The sequence below is a fragment of the Triturus cristatus genome, chromosome 7 (assembly GCF_964204655.1).
Source record: "Triturus cristatus chromosome 7, aTriCri1.1, whole genome shotgun sequence".
NCBI lineage: Eukaryota > Metazoa > Chordata > Amphibia > Caudata > Salamandridae > Triturus > Triturus cristatus.
This window is the reverse complement of record NC_140590.1, coordinates 101,974,786-101,988,219: the sequence shown is the minus strand read 5'-3', so window position 1 is coordinate 101,988,219 and position 13,434 is coordinate 101,974,786. Positions and strand designations below refer to the sequence as shown.

The 13,434-nt window shown below is 40.9% G+C and overlaps 1 long non-coding RNA gene across 1 annotated transcript in view; it reads left to right on the top strand.

Moving 5' to 3' along the window:
* The window catches only part of LOC146808924 (uncharacterized), a 108,600-nt gene extending 95,489 nt beyond the window's left edge, over positions 1-13,111 (top strand). The window contains exon 5 of the long non-coding RNA XR_014966281.1: positions 12,958-13,111. This is a non-coding gene — a long non-coding RNA (uncharacterized LOC146808924). The remainder of the gene's footprint in view (positions 1-12,957) is intronic.
* Positions 13,112-13,434: the final 323 nt, after the last annotated feature.

The following is a 13,434-nucleotide window of genomic DNA, read 5'->3' as shown; positions in this document are numbered from 1 at the left end:
TGCGTCATACTGTAAATATGACGCATCACTGGAGTCGCAGGGAGGGTGCAGTGAAAAGTGACGCATCACTGTTTTCACGCAGTGATGCGTCACTTTTCATAAATGAGGCCCGTTATTTCTAACTGTTGTGAAATCTGCAAAAAGAAACCATCTAGTTTAAAGGCTGTTACTGTTTGCTCGGTTTTTATTTAGAACTCTACTTTAGAATCCATACACCAACGGTGAAATAGCTCGAATTTCTTACCTTCCTAATCACCATGTATCGTTAGGCTCTGTAACGAAAAAATACCAATTGGGACTAACTAATGGTCCTACTGAGTTCAAAAATGTGCGCGTCCTAATCAAAATAACGAGAACGCGCTCGCCGATAATTGTTCATCCCGCTCCGTACCTAAATATATAAAGACATATTACTTGTTAAAAAGTTACATCTCTACAAACCATCTTAAAAAAGATTAAAATACTAGACCTATCTTTGTCATTTTGCACATTACATACAAACACATACTTCTCAATAGTTGTAGCAAACACTCAACATAATTTAGCTATTTTTAAATTTGTTTAAGAATTTGTCATTAAAATATGTTAAAAAGTTTCCGGAGTGCATGGCAAACATCAACGGGGTTTCCAGCTAATACAACAAAACACATTTGGAGTAAGGGACACATCACACCTTTCACATATAATGGACACACTTAACCGTTTACATAGAGACACTTGGGGCATATTTACAAGTCACTATCGCCACCACAACGTGACTTTTCCTGACAATAGGGGATTTGTCTTATTTACACGTAAGCATTAAGCCACTTAATGTGGCTTAACCCTGCCTTGGAAATAAGAGACCCTTTTACGCTATGCTTAGCGTGAAAGGGGTGGGCAATGGGTGTTGTGGTGGGCGTTCTACCGCAACACCCATTGATTTTGACCCTGCCCATATTTACAAGGATGGGGCAGCGCCCAAATAAAGACCAGGGAAAACCTGGTCTTACCCTGGTGCAACCAGGAGAAATGTCCCTTCCTGCACATAAACAATCATCAAAAAAATGACTTCTATGTGTGCTGCATTAATCAGCACACATAGAAGTTACAAAACGCCATTTCAGATTGTTTATGTGCAGTAAGGGACACCTTCCTGCACATAAACAATCTTCCCCTCCAACGCAGGCACCCCATAGTGCAAGGGTGTCTGCATTGGCGATAGGTGGCCATTTAGCACCAGCACAGGGGGAAACACAGGGCTGCACTGTATCCTTGTAAATACGGTGCAACCCTGCGTTTCAGAAGTGACGGAGCGTGCCGTTAAGCCAAGGGGCTAACTCCACCACTTCCTCGTAAACACAAGCCCTCAGTGCTTCTAATATAGACAGAAATTCTAAATCTGGGAATAGCAAACCCTATAACTCACGTTGTGTCTGTGATAAGTATTCTTAAGGCCTCCAGATGCCTTCTAGTTCAGAGAGACCTACATAAGGGTAATATCCATTTGTTTCTTTGGGTAAAATAATCTGGACCGAAGACAAATAAATGAATAGATGTCTCTGAGCATCCCAGACATACAGGACATAAATCATCGTTAACTGATGCCTCGGACTACTTTCTACAAAAAGCCTTTGTCGGTAATGACTTATATCTAAACTGTATATATAGTTTACTTACCGTCATCTGCACTTTTTCATCTACAGTAGGTACATAGCATGGGAGGGGTTTGAAATCCAAATATTCCTCAGGAAGCCTGCCAGTATTTCCAGTAACCCTTTGTACTGCCATTGTTTCCCAATAGATGCTTTTTGGATTGGCTTTGTGGGTTAAAATCAGATTATCTAGATTTAGCAACAATCTCTCCAAACCCAGTCTTCCCAATAGGGTTTTAACAAATTTGAGCCACGGGATTTTCATAGCCTTCCCGGACACCAATAACTCTCTCAGACCCTTCCTGTATGATTCCAGAGCTGGGGAAGACCAAAGCCTGTGTCAATAGGAGAAAATTCTACACTTAACCTTTTCTGTTAATTTACTTTGTGCCAGGTCTAGATAAACTGGGACATGTGGGGTACTAATTGGGAAACCCAATAAGGATTTTAAGACTTGTGTTCGGCTGTTTCCAGTAATATAATATTCATACAGCCCCAGGTTTCCGAGCCATATAAGACCACTCCTAGTACCTTCAAATTGTATACCTTTAGGGCCGGGGCAACCCTGTCTGTGAAAGTCTTCCTTCGAAGTTTCACTATATTAGCAACTTGATATGATAAAGATATCTAAGCTTTTTGGATTTGTAGGTCCCAGCTAAGATTTGCTGATAGTCTTATGCCCAAATAATCACAACTGGCTACTTGCTCAGTCTGTGTATTACCAACATGCATCTGCAGTGTTCCGGATTTCTTTTGGTGTGCCGGACTAAAAACCATCAATTTTGAGTTAGAACTGTTCTGCTCAAGCTCCTGCTCCCCACACATTGCAGTGAAATCATTTAGCAACTGCTGCAGTCCTTAGGGAGATTTTGATAACAGAAGTGTATCGTCTGCAAAGAGTACGGTGGGCAGCCAATGACTCCCCACCTTTGGCAAGTCGCACCCATCCCTAGCCAGACGATCAACTACCCCATTTATAAACAGGGAGAACAGGGTTGGGGCAAGGACACAGCCTTGCCTGACACCGTGATCTATCGTAAACTGAGCAGGCAGCGGACCCTGCTCCCCCATCTTACTCTGGCACAATTGTCTGAGTCAAGCCGGATAAGAATATTTAAAAGACTCTCTGGTAAAACCATTTTTTTAGAGTTCCCTCCATAACTTGCTTCTAGGTGCTAGGTCGAAGGCAGCGCACAGGTCGATCATGGCAACCGTTTGCCTTCACCGACCACTGTGATGTTCCAATATAAGCAATTAAAACGAACCACTAAGTTACCGACCGGTATTTAGCCACCTACATCTGGCCCTAAATGCTGACTGAACTAAGCCTCATACCCCTCAGCACTGTCCAGTATTAAGCCTCGGATGTTTGAACTCACTACCCGATGAAAGCCAGAGCTGGACGAGGGGTACCTGGGAATCTTGTGAGTTTGGAACAGTATTTAACTCATGTGGGGTCAAGGACAATGGCAACACTAGTGGCTAAGAGTCCTAACAACTCTTTAGGTTCAAATCGGTTTTACTACATTTCAATAATACAAACAAGAAAAACGGTATCGCTTTTAAGGCCCACAGGCCTCGTAGAACTGTCTTGACAAAGGTGAATGTTTGTAAAGCTTATGGTAAAAAAAAGTCAGAGGCAAAAAGATAATTAGCAACAAAGTAATACTTGTATCGTATTTCTAAAGGCAAGGGGGTTTGACACAAGGTGAACATTGCAGAGAAGAGTTCCACGATTCAGAAGTTTAAAGGGAGAATGGGAACACCTCACTCTGAAGGGGGTTAACCTTAATGAGGGATTATCATACCTATCAAATGCATGCTTTGCATTCACTGGTAGGCAATGAGTCACTTCTGAAGGAACTAGGTGCCCAAAAGTTAAAGACCACAATGAGTGAGGGGGGGCCAATTGGATACAATATAGATGTGGACAACCAGTGGAGAATCTACTACATGAAGAGAGTCAAGCCTTTTAAGTGTTTGACTATTTAAGTCCCTTAAGGAGACTTTGCATGCCATTCCAGGTAAACAGTTTTGGCATGAGCCTGCCAGCAAACTATTAGATCACATTTTGGGAAATCCATACCTATCGCAATAAGCAATTGTACCAGCAGACCACACCCTGTCTGGCAACACACCCGCTTCAGGGAGAATACGTTGTAAACAACTATGCACAAATTCCATTATTAATGAGCTAAGCAAAAATGTTGCTTGTTCACTCCCCACCAATCCAGCACTCATCTTTGCAAGCCAAAGGTGCTATGGGGCAAGCAGCCTAATGACTTTTGTCCTACCCCACAATCTATGGCTTCTGACACAATTGTCCAGGGGCTCTTGCTTCTTTACCACACTATTTTGTGCTCCACCACACAATCCAGTCGTATTGTGGTTTGAGATCCTCAACATGCAGTGGTGCTGGTCTTAGCATCCAGGTCCGGGCACTGAAGAGCCGAAAGAATTGGATGGATCCAAGAATTCTAATGCCGACGAGACAGTGGTCTGGGGACTTTGGTGTGCTGCAGCTATTCGAAGCTAAGGACTGAAGATGTGTCAAGGTTCTCCTGGTGGTATCTTGCCTTGCCATCTGTAATGTACACATTACAAGGTCAAATGTGCTTCTTGCGCCATACTCTTCCATCTATAGTTCATGGAGCTTCTCTGGGCATGCCTTAAAATCAATGTAGCTTGTAGGAAAAACACATGTTAATAGGTAGTGAGTGAAAACCTTTTTTTGACTCTACTTTCAAATTCAATCCATCAATTATTGATTGTATATGTGATCTTAAGAGAGCTTCTGTACACCAATGCAAACATGGAGGAAGGCCTTCTTTGAAAACATGAATTTCACCAGCACCAATGTAAAGGATCCAGGATTAAGCAAGTATATTGTTGACATGTTATTCCGGGTCTGACCATTCTGGAAAATGTGCTATTCCTATAACTGAGAAGATCAGTGGGACAGGTGACTAGAACTAAGCCGGAAGAACTTGGCCTTGTACTCCTCAATGTCAGATAGCCTTGGCATATATCCCATCAAAAGAAAACTTCTGAGATGCATCCAGGGGAATATGTAGGCATTTCTATACCCAGCTTTTCTGTTGAGCTATTTTTGTCAAACGTTCTACAAGGCAGGAGCGCTCTTCCTGTGCGCCAGCGAGATCTCTGCTGCTTTGTCATCTAAACCTGGATCTTTATCACCATGCCTGCCATGTGTCCCTTCCTGGTACCCAGCAGAAAACATGAACATCTAAATAGCTAAAGGCCTACCCTGAACAGGGTGGATATTCCATAGTTTGTTAGATGGTGGCTCTGTGGCTGATGGCTGATGGCTATCGGTTTCAGCTAGCTCTGCTGTTGGAAACCAGGCACGTTGTGACACAGTTGAGGCCAGCGACCTGTTTTATTTCTTGCCAGTTGTTCGCCTGAACTGTTTCACAACTTTAGACTAAAAGAGAGAAACTTCTGCTGACTCACATACATCAGTGCCAGGATACCCTCCTGGGTGAGTCGTGCGCTCTACAAATACCCTTAACATAACATCTAAACTAAATGGCCATGCATTAATAAATAAAGATGAATAAATAAATACATAGCTGTTGACCAGGCTGCATTACATGTAGCATTTAGTCCCATCTGGATGATTTATGCGCCCATAAATCAGCAGTACTTATTCAAAGACGTCCACAGCGAACCATTGTTTTTTTTAAGTATTGTACATTATACTGCCTTTGATCTGTTTGTTGTGCAAGTCTGTTCAAAGGCTTACCTATTTTAATTAAACATGGAACACATTTGTATACTAACTAAAGCTATTTATTTTGGCTGTGCAGAATTTGCTTGAGGTATGTTTTGTGTGAAAACATTTCCATTTTGTAACTTGAACTCAATGACATTCTGGCTGGGCTATAACAGATGGCGAAATTATCAAGTCAGGTCAAAGTTTCATTAAAAACCAACAGGTTATTATTTCTTTTTTTATAAACGTCCTTTCTGATGTCTACAAATATTTTAAATCCGAACTGAAAGTGCCACCTCTTAAAACTGAAGTGTGGCGTTAAGAAACATTCTTAGAGTTAACAAATCGAAGCAATATTCACAGGTGCACTTCGTGTGATGCCTGCCAGGGTAAAACCACTCAATTTATATTGCTTCATTTTTTATGTTCACCTTTTCACTGGGAATTGTCTCTTTAATAGATACATGAAAAGTATATTGTACATTCATGTAAGGCTTTTCCAGTGTGTTAATGGGATATATTACGGTACATGTCCTGCTGTTTTACGTTTTATTGGTTATATGGTGTTTTCCTTTGGCCTGGTGTACCTGTGTTATGTTGTTTTATAATGTTTTGTCTGTTATATTGGTTTTCTCCTTCTGCCAGGGACAACTGTGGACTCTGCAGAGCAGGTTTATGGTTCATGAGAACACTAAACTACCATGAGATTTAAACTAATAATTGTCCTCATCACAAAACTGAGGCCCTGATTATGAGTTGCACAGTGTTTGTAGGGTGAAAACTCCACAAGGGGTATCAAAGTCACTGTGCAGTAACACCACACCAGTACTCTCAATAACATTGTTATGTATGGCTCTGGTAGGGAGACACTGTATGTAGCATTACAGCCCACTCTAGCGGGCTATACCAGCCATTAACAAAGGAAAGCGGGACTTTAATGCCGGTATAGCCCAGATACGGAGGGCTATAAGGTTATTAGAACATTATGCAACTAGAGGGCAGAATGTTCTAACAAATAAAGCAAAGCCCTTACGAAGCCAGAGGGAATATAAATCCCCTCGAGCTTCCAGAGGCTTTTTTTCACAGCAACAGCTGTGACCAACAAAATTATAATGTCCATGCTCCGGGCTTCTACCTGCCATTAGAAGCCCGTACAATCCATTGTTTTCAATGGAGCTATACCATCATCATTAAAGTCCCACTCCCTTGTTAAAGGCCCTCGCCGAAGCTGGAGTGGGTCATTAATGTCCGGTATAGGCCGCAACAGCAGGCTATAAGCCTATGTATAATCCAATGAAATAAAAAGACATACATGCTTTACTGTAGGAAACACATTTATCAGCAAGGGAGACAGGCAAACTTAAACTGTGTAGTTAATGTAACTGGCAGTGACCGAATTCATTCTAAAAATCCTAACCATGGAAAGGGCACAAATACATCAGGGAAAGTGGTGTGATACAAAAAACTCTCCCACACACAATTCTCACCTCCTTTGCGGGTCTAGAAGGCAGATAGGTGTTTGTAAAATTAAAAAAGCAGGACAAACACTAATGCTCGGATAAGCGTCTGCAGCAAATTCCAACAAAACCAGATTCTTAGTGTAATATATACTATTAACAGAATGTGGTTATAATCAGATTATGGTGGGTAGAGATTGGAATCTCGTTATTGATCCAGTCCTGGACTGGAATGGTAGATAGATATAATGAATCAGGTAACTTTTATGGGAAATATAATCTCTGCTCACAATTTATATGATTTGTGATTATCTACTACATTGGGATCAGGGAGAGCTGCTGGCCTCTTTGTCACTTACTCCAGCTTTCTACTGATATTTACAGAAGGGGGAGGAGGTGCTTCGGGAGAGAGAGATGAAAAAGAGAATAGAAAGGCATGAAAAAGCGAGGAGGAAGAGAGCAGGGCTGATTTGATCGTTTTTCCAGGGGTTGCTTTTGGTTTGCAGCTGATGGGACTCTGGGCCTGATTTATATGTTGATGGAACATGTATGTAATGGCGACGGAGTACCCGTTCCGCCAAGTGGACCCCTCTGGGTGTCCTGGGTTAAATATTATGCATGGACACCATTTTAATTCAATGCTTTCCAAGTTTTTTAGAACCATGACCCAATTTTTAGAACAACACACTTTTGCGACTCACGTACCTTTAATGGATATAGGGGGGTGATTTTTTAATGTAAATAAAGGATCATATGGTAGCACATTATCCTTTACAGACAGCACAGTTTGCATTTAAATGGCAACTAAATTTAAACAAACATACAGATTTACTGATTAAACTATGTACCACACACAACATTGTGTGGAAATTGTGGTTCTATGCATATCTATCATTTGTGCACCGCCAAGTAAAGTGTCTTGATTTGTTTTGATACTATTAAAATCTCTGTTTTGCGGACACTTCGGAATTACAAAAAATTTGCTTCATTTTTGCTTTCCTAACTGTTGAACGCGTGCATTTCTTTACAGCTATTTACATTTTGTTGTGTGTTGCAAAGAAAATCAACATCCTAGAGCATTGCCTCTCATACCTCCTGTACTGCATCACGATTGTCACATAACTCACTTTTTTTATTCTGAGGCAACTGTATTATATTTTAGCATATTTATTGTAAAATGTCTTCAATACTGAATGTGTTGCTAAAGTTAAGTGGTGCAGGACACCCTATTTGTTTCTTTCTTTTACTTATGTTAGTGTGTAAATAAATGCTTTGCGGTTTATTTAACTGTGATGCTGTATCAACTAATCCAGAACAGGTTAATTCAGGAGCATTATCTATTTACACCTCATCCATCTTCAGCTCACTGTAACTGCCAACTTACTTAAATATAAAAGGTCTCTCTGCACTCATTCAGAGAGTTATTTTGTGGAAAACTGGCCCCATACTTCTCGACCCTTAGCAAGTAGTTAATCATAAAACTTAGTCCTCCCTCACAGTTCTTCTCCCTTCACAAAAGCATCATGACATCAAACCTGAACAATACATATTTACAAGAAATATTAGCCACTTACATATTCTTTCAAGTCCACAGGCATTTTGCATATCCTTGCACTTCTTCTGCTAGAACAATTTTGTTTTACACTTCTGTGATCCCCTGAAAACCTGTTCATCTAAGATGAATGAAGACTTCAGGGTGCATGTTTCAAATTGTACCTTCATCTGTTTTGATGGCATTCTTAAACAATGTAGCTACTTTATTCTATTCAGAATATTTCTACCATTGTTGACACCCAGCTGGTTTCCTTACCATTACCCAATCACCAACACAAAACGTATTATTTTTCACACACTTTCTGACATCATAATAATTCTTCCTCTCATGCTGATGTTTCACCTCTTTTTCTCTTCATTCACGAGCACTATTGAACTTCAATCCTTTTCCCCACATCATCCATCCTACACACTGTTTTGTGTTTGCAGATCTCCCTTTAAAAAGCTCATACTGCGTTATCCCAGTGGGATCATGGGGTGACATGCAGTAGGCTGTGATTCTGCCATGTAATACAATTCTCTCATTCTAATTGTTCACTCTGACTAACTGAATAATTTCCTTCACGGTTTGATTCATCCCGTCAACTGCACCATTGGTCTCAGGATGATAAAGAGAGCTCCTTTTGTGTTAGATTCCACAAACGTTAAAGTTGTTTTCCATGTCTTTTGAATAACATTGAGGCCATTATTTGATAAGATGGAATTCGTACAACTCCTCTTTAAAATATTTGTTCTGAAAAAGTGATAATTGCTGGGGATAGGCCTTACACACAAACTACTTCTATTCATCTGAAATACAAATTCATCAAAACTTCTAAGATATGGTGTGCAATGTACTCTATCCAATTGACCCATAATATCTATGGCACCATCATTCAAAGGACATTTCAGAAGTTCCCTACAAACCACAGGAATTTGTCTAGCTTTCAAAACTTTGCTATTAACATTACACTGTATACAGTTTTCTACTACACGTTCCACTTAAATATCTATACCTGGCCACCAGAAGTGTAAATGCAATCTCTACTTCATTTTAGCTATCTCCATATGTCCTTCATGTGACTACATTAGTAACTTACTCTGCAATCCTTCAGGCGGTACCAATCTTATGCCTCTTGTTAAAATTCTATTAACTGCAACCAACTGTTCTTTGACCATGGACACATTTTTATCCTAGTTAGTAAGATCACTTGATGAAACTCAATCGATCACCTTAGAAATAACTGAAATCTTTAACAATATCAGCTTTCCAAATATCTTCTTCTACTGCCAATATAGTAATTTCACAAACGCTCACTTTGTCTTCTACAAATTCATTTTGATCATGATCCTGTGAATCCTCAGTGTTGACTAAGTGAAATAAGCAATCAGCTGAGAATGTTTTTACCCCTGTGATTTATTCAACTGTAAAATCTTACACTGGAAGAGCAACAGCCCATCTTCTCATTCCTTTCTTTTGAAAAACCTCTCTCATAGGTTTGTGGTCAGACCTCACTCTAAAATTGGTACCCCACACCAGATTTCTACATTTTTCTAGTGCACAATAGATTGCAAGTGCTTCCTTATAAATAACTGAGTAATTCAACTCAGCACCTTTTAAGCAACTAGAGGCGCATGTAAGCAACCGTTCAATTTCATTCCTTTTTTTTTTTTAACAATAACCACCCCAATTCCTTTTTCACTTGTATCATTTATTATATACTTCTCATCTCCAGGAACAAACACCTGTAGACTGGGGGCACACTTGAAATCATCCTTAAATGCATCAAATTCTTCCTGACAATCACTATTTCAAACCAATTCTATAGTGTTCCCTAAAAAACTTCCTAAGTGAACTGTTTTGTCTGCATAGCCCTTGATGAACTTATTGTAATATTCTACCATCCCTAGAAAAGACACAAGTTTATCCCCTTGCAGCACGGCTTATTTATTCGAACAACTGCCTAAACTAATTCTTTCTTTGGTGCTATTTGTTTTCCAGAAATATGATGCTCCAGGTAACTTACCTCTCTTAAATGATATTTACATTTTTCCTTTCTCAAGGTGAGATCAACTTTCAACCATTTTTCTAAAACCACGTGCATTCTTCCATCATGTTCTTCCTTTGTTTGACCAAATATAAGTACATCATCCTGATAACAATGTACTCCTAGTAACCCTTTTAACACAGATTATTCTTTGAAAAACAGAGGCTGCTGAAATCAAGCTGAAAGGCATTCTACAACATTTATTTGCTCCCATGGGCAGGATGAATGCAGTCAAATCTAGTGAGGATTACTCTAGCTCAACCTGATGATAGGCTGATGCTAGATATGGAGTTGTAAAATAATTAGCACCAGCCAAAGTTGTTACCATCTCATCACTATTAGTTAGGGGAAACCTATTCACTACAACCTTTTTATTGAGTGCTCTGAGATCAACACATAATCATATCTCACCATATAATTTATTTGCTGCAATTATAGAGGCTAAACACTCAGTGGCTTTCACAGGTTCAATCACACCTAAACCAATCAGATGTTTTATTTCATTCTGCCCACCATATTACATACTTAAAGGTACTCTCCTTACTGTAGCAATGACAGGTCTTGCACCTTATTTTAAACTAAAGTGATGTCTGTTATCTGGACATATACTTGCATTAGCCTTGCGACCTAATCTCCCACATCTAAAGCTTGTTCCTCGAAATTCAGTGCATGCGTTCGCTCCACTAATTTTCCCTTTGTTTTCTTGCACATCTGAATTAGACTTAACTTGTCATATCACTTCTACAACTTTGTCGGGCAACGAACTAAACTTATTATTATTGTTACCATATTCACCCATGTTTTTCTATGGCAATCACTTCCTCCACAGGGTGGCTCTTCCTTTAACCATAGTTATTCCCTAATTTTATCACAGAAACACAGGGCCCCCAATGCAAATCAATCAGGGAGATCAGAGGCTGGTGAGCCTTCTTGGAATGGGGCATTGTGCGTCAGATGCAGAGGTAGGTCCGGAGGCAGTTATGTGGTACCTGAGGGCAGAGATCTTTGGTTTTAAAGTCAGTTTCCTCTTGGACACATTCTCTGTCCACAAGTGTTTCTTGAGCTTTATAGAAGGGAGGCAGTCCTACCATGGTTTTGTAGGTTGCTCGGCCTGCAGGATGAGTCGATTTTTGTAGCAAGGGCGAAAGGCAGTAGACAGGTCAGCAGGGCTGGCACCAAGTCAGTCACTGGTCCTTCTTCTTTCTCGCTGGGGCACCTCTTCGGCGTCCGGACTTCGTAGGTCATCAGGAATCTGATTTCAGGGTCTGGGAGTGCTACAGAAATACTAGTTTTAGGGGAGTTACAGGGGAAGGACAGATAGGGACCAATGCGTTCCTTACCTGGGGAATCTACACCCTCTATTATGCCACTCTCTTACTGGAGCGGGCATAGCAATAGCCCTGATTGGATAAGTCCCACAATCGTCAACATGGTGGGCACTGAAAAATGTGTTACACTTTGCCTTGAGCGCCTGTAGGGTGGAGTTGACGAAAGGGATACACCTCCTATCCTCACTTAGTTTTTCCATCGGTTCTCGTGCCAAAAGTGGGGGCTGCTACCTGCTACTAGCAGCAGAGGCTGGGGTCCCATTATCTTGAGAACTGTGCTAATCCTGGGGTTGGAGGTGTGACATCTCTTCCCAGGATGGGCTTTGTTTCTGGCCTCAGAGAACAGGGGCTCTCTACTCACGGGTCCAGAAACATGTCTAGTGGTGGCAGGCTGCCTAAAGCCAGTCGGAGACCACACCAGGGTTGGCTGGTTTTCAATGGGCACTTCTGAGGTGCCCCCTACATATGTTTTTAAAAAATTCAACACTGGCAGCAGTGTGAGTTTATTAAGGGGAACTGTTTGGTATCAAACACTCCTGGGTTCAGTTAAGCCATCATGGTTCTGGGTAACTTGTGCTGTCGAGTTTCCAGCCGATGTATTCTCTATGGCTTCCCTGGCATTTTGTAGGAGTATATCTGCTCATGCAGATATGCACCCTGCCTTAGGGCTTGTAAGGCCTGCTGGAGGGGTGACTTACCTATACTTCGGTAGTGCTGCTTTTACGTGGCACACAGGCAGTGTGCCATGTCGACTTTGCCATTGTTTGTCTGCACCAATGCATGCAGCCTGTAGTGGAAGTTAGCATGGCTTTGGTGAGTGGTCCCTAGGGAACCCTCTTCAGATCCAATGCCCTAGGTACCAGGGGTAACATTTACTAGGGACTTACGAGGAGATCTGAATATTTGCCAATCATGGTAGAGTTTAAGGGATGGCGCTCTGGCACAGAGGACCTGGTTGGCAGGGACCTTGTGCACTTTCAATAGAAACCACATCATGTTCCAGGAAAAAAGTGGGGGGCTAACCATATCAAAAGAGGAACATTCTTGCAGTCACACATTGGTAAATGCCCACTTTCAGTAGTGGATTTGGCCTTCTTTTGAAACAGAAATGGTGAACCCAATCATCTACAATTGCCACTTCATATTGTCACACTACAATTTACATCTGTTTTCCAGCCCTCATTGGGCTTGTTTTTAAACATGGACTTCTCCTTTTTACAGGAATTTGGGCGCAATGCCTCTCTCTAAGGCGGTGAAATGCAGGATGCGTTCCACACATCTTCAGAGATTCCCTTGGCCTTAATTTTAAATGTGCACCTTCCAAAGATAGCTGCTCCACAATTCCATTTCCGATCGATTCCTTACCACCAACAGCACCACGAATACACGGTAAGCACCTCGAACTACTTTTTCTGCATACATGGTGTTAAAGTGTAAAAGACAAGCTTTAAAGGATCCCATCTTCGTCGCCAAACGTGATGAGTTATCAAATAGTCCAGAGTAAACAGCTTCTCTCTGGTTAACTCAGGAGCAGTATTTGTTAACACCTCATCCATTTCTGTTGAAAACTATCCCTTTCAAAAGTGCATGCTACTGAAATAGACTTTTTTAAATTCTAAACCAATGTTATCATATTTTAACACATTGGTTGTAAAATCTCTTTAAAAATGAATGTGTTCTGTTAGAACATGAGTCACT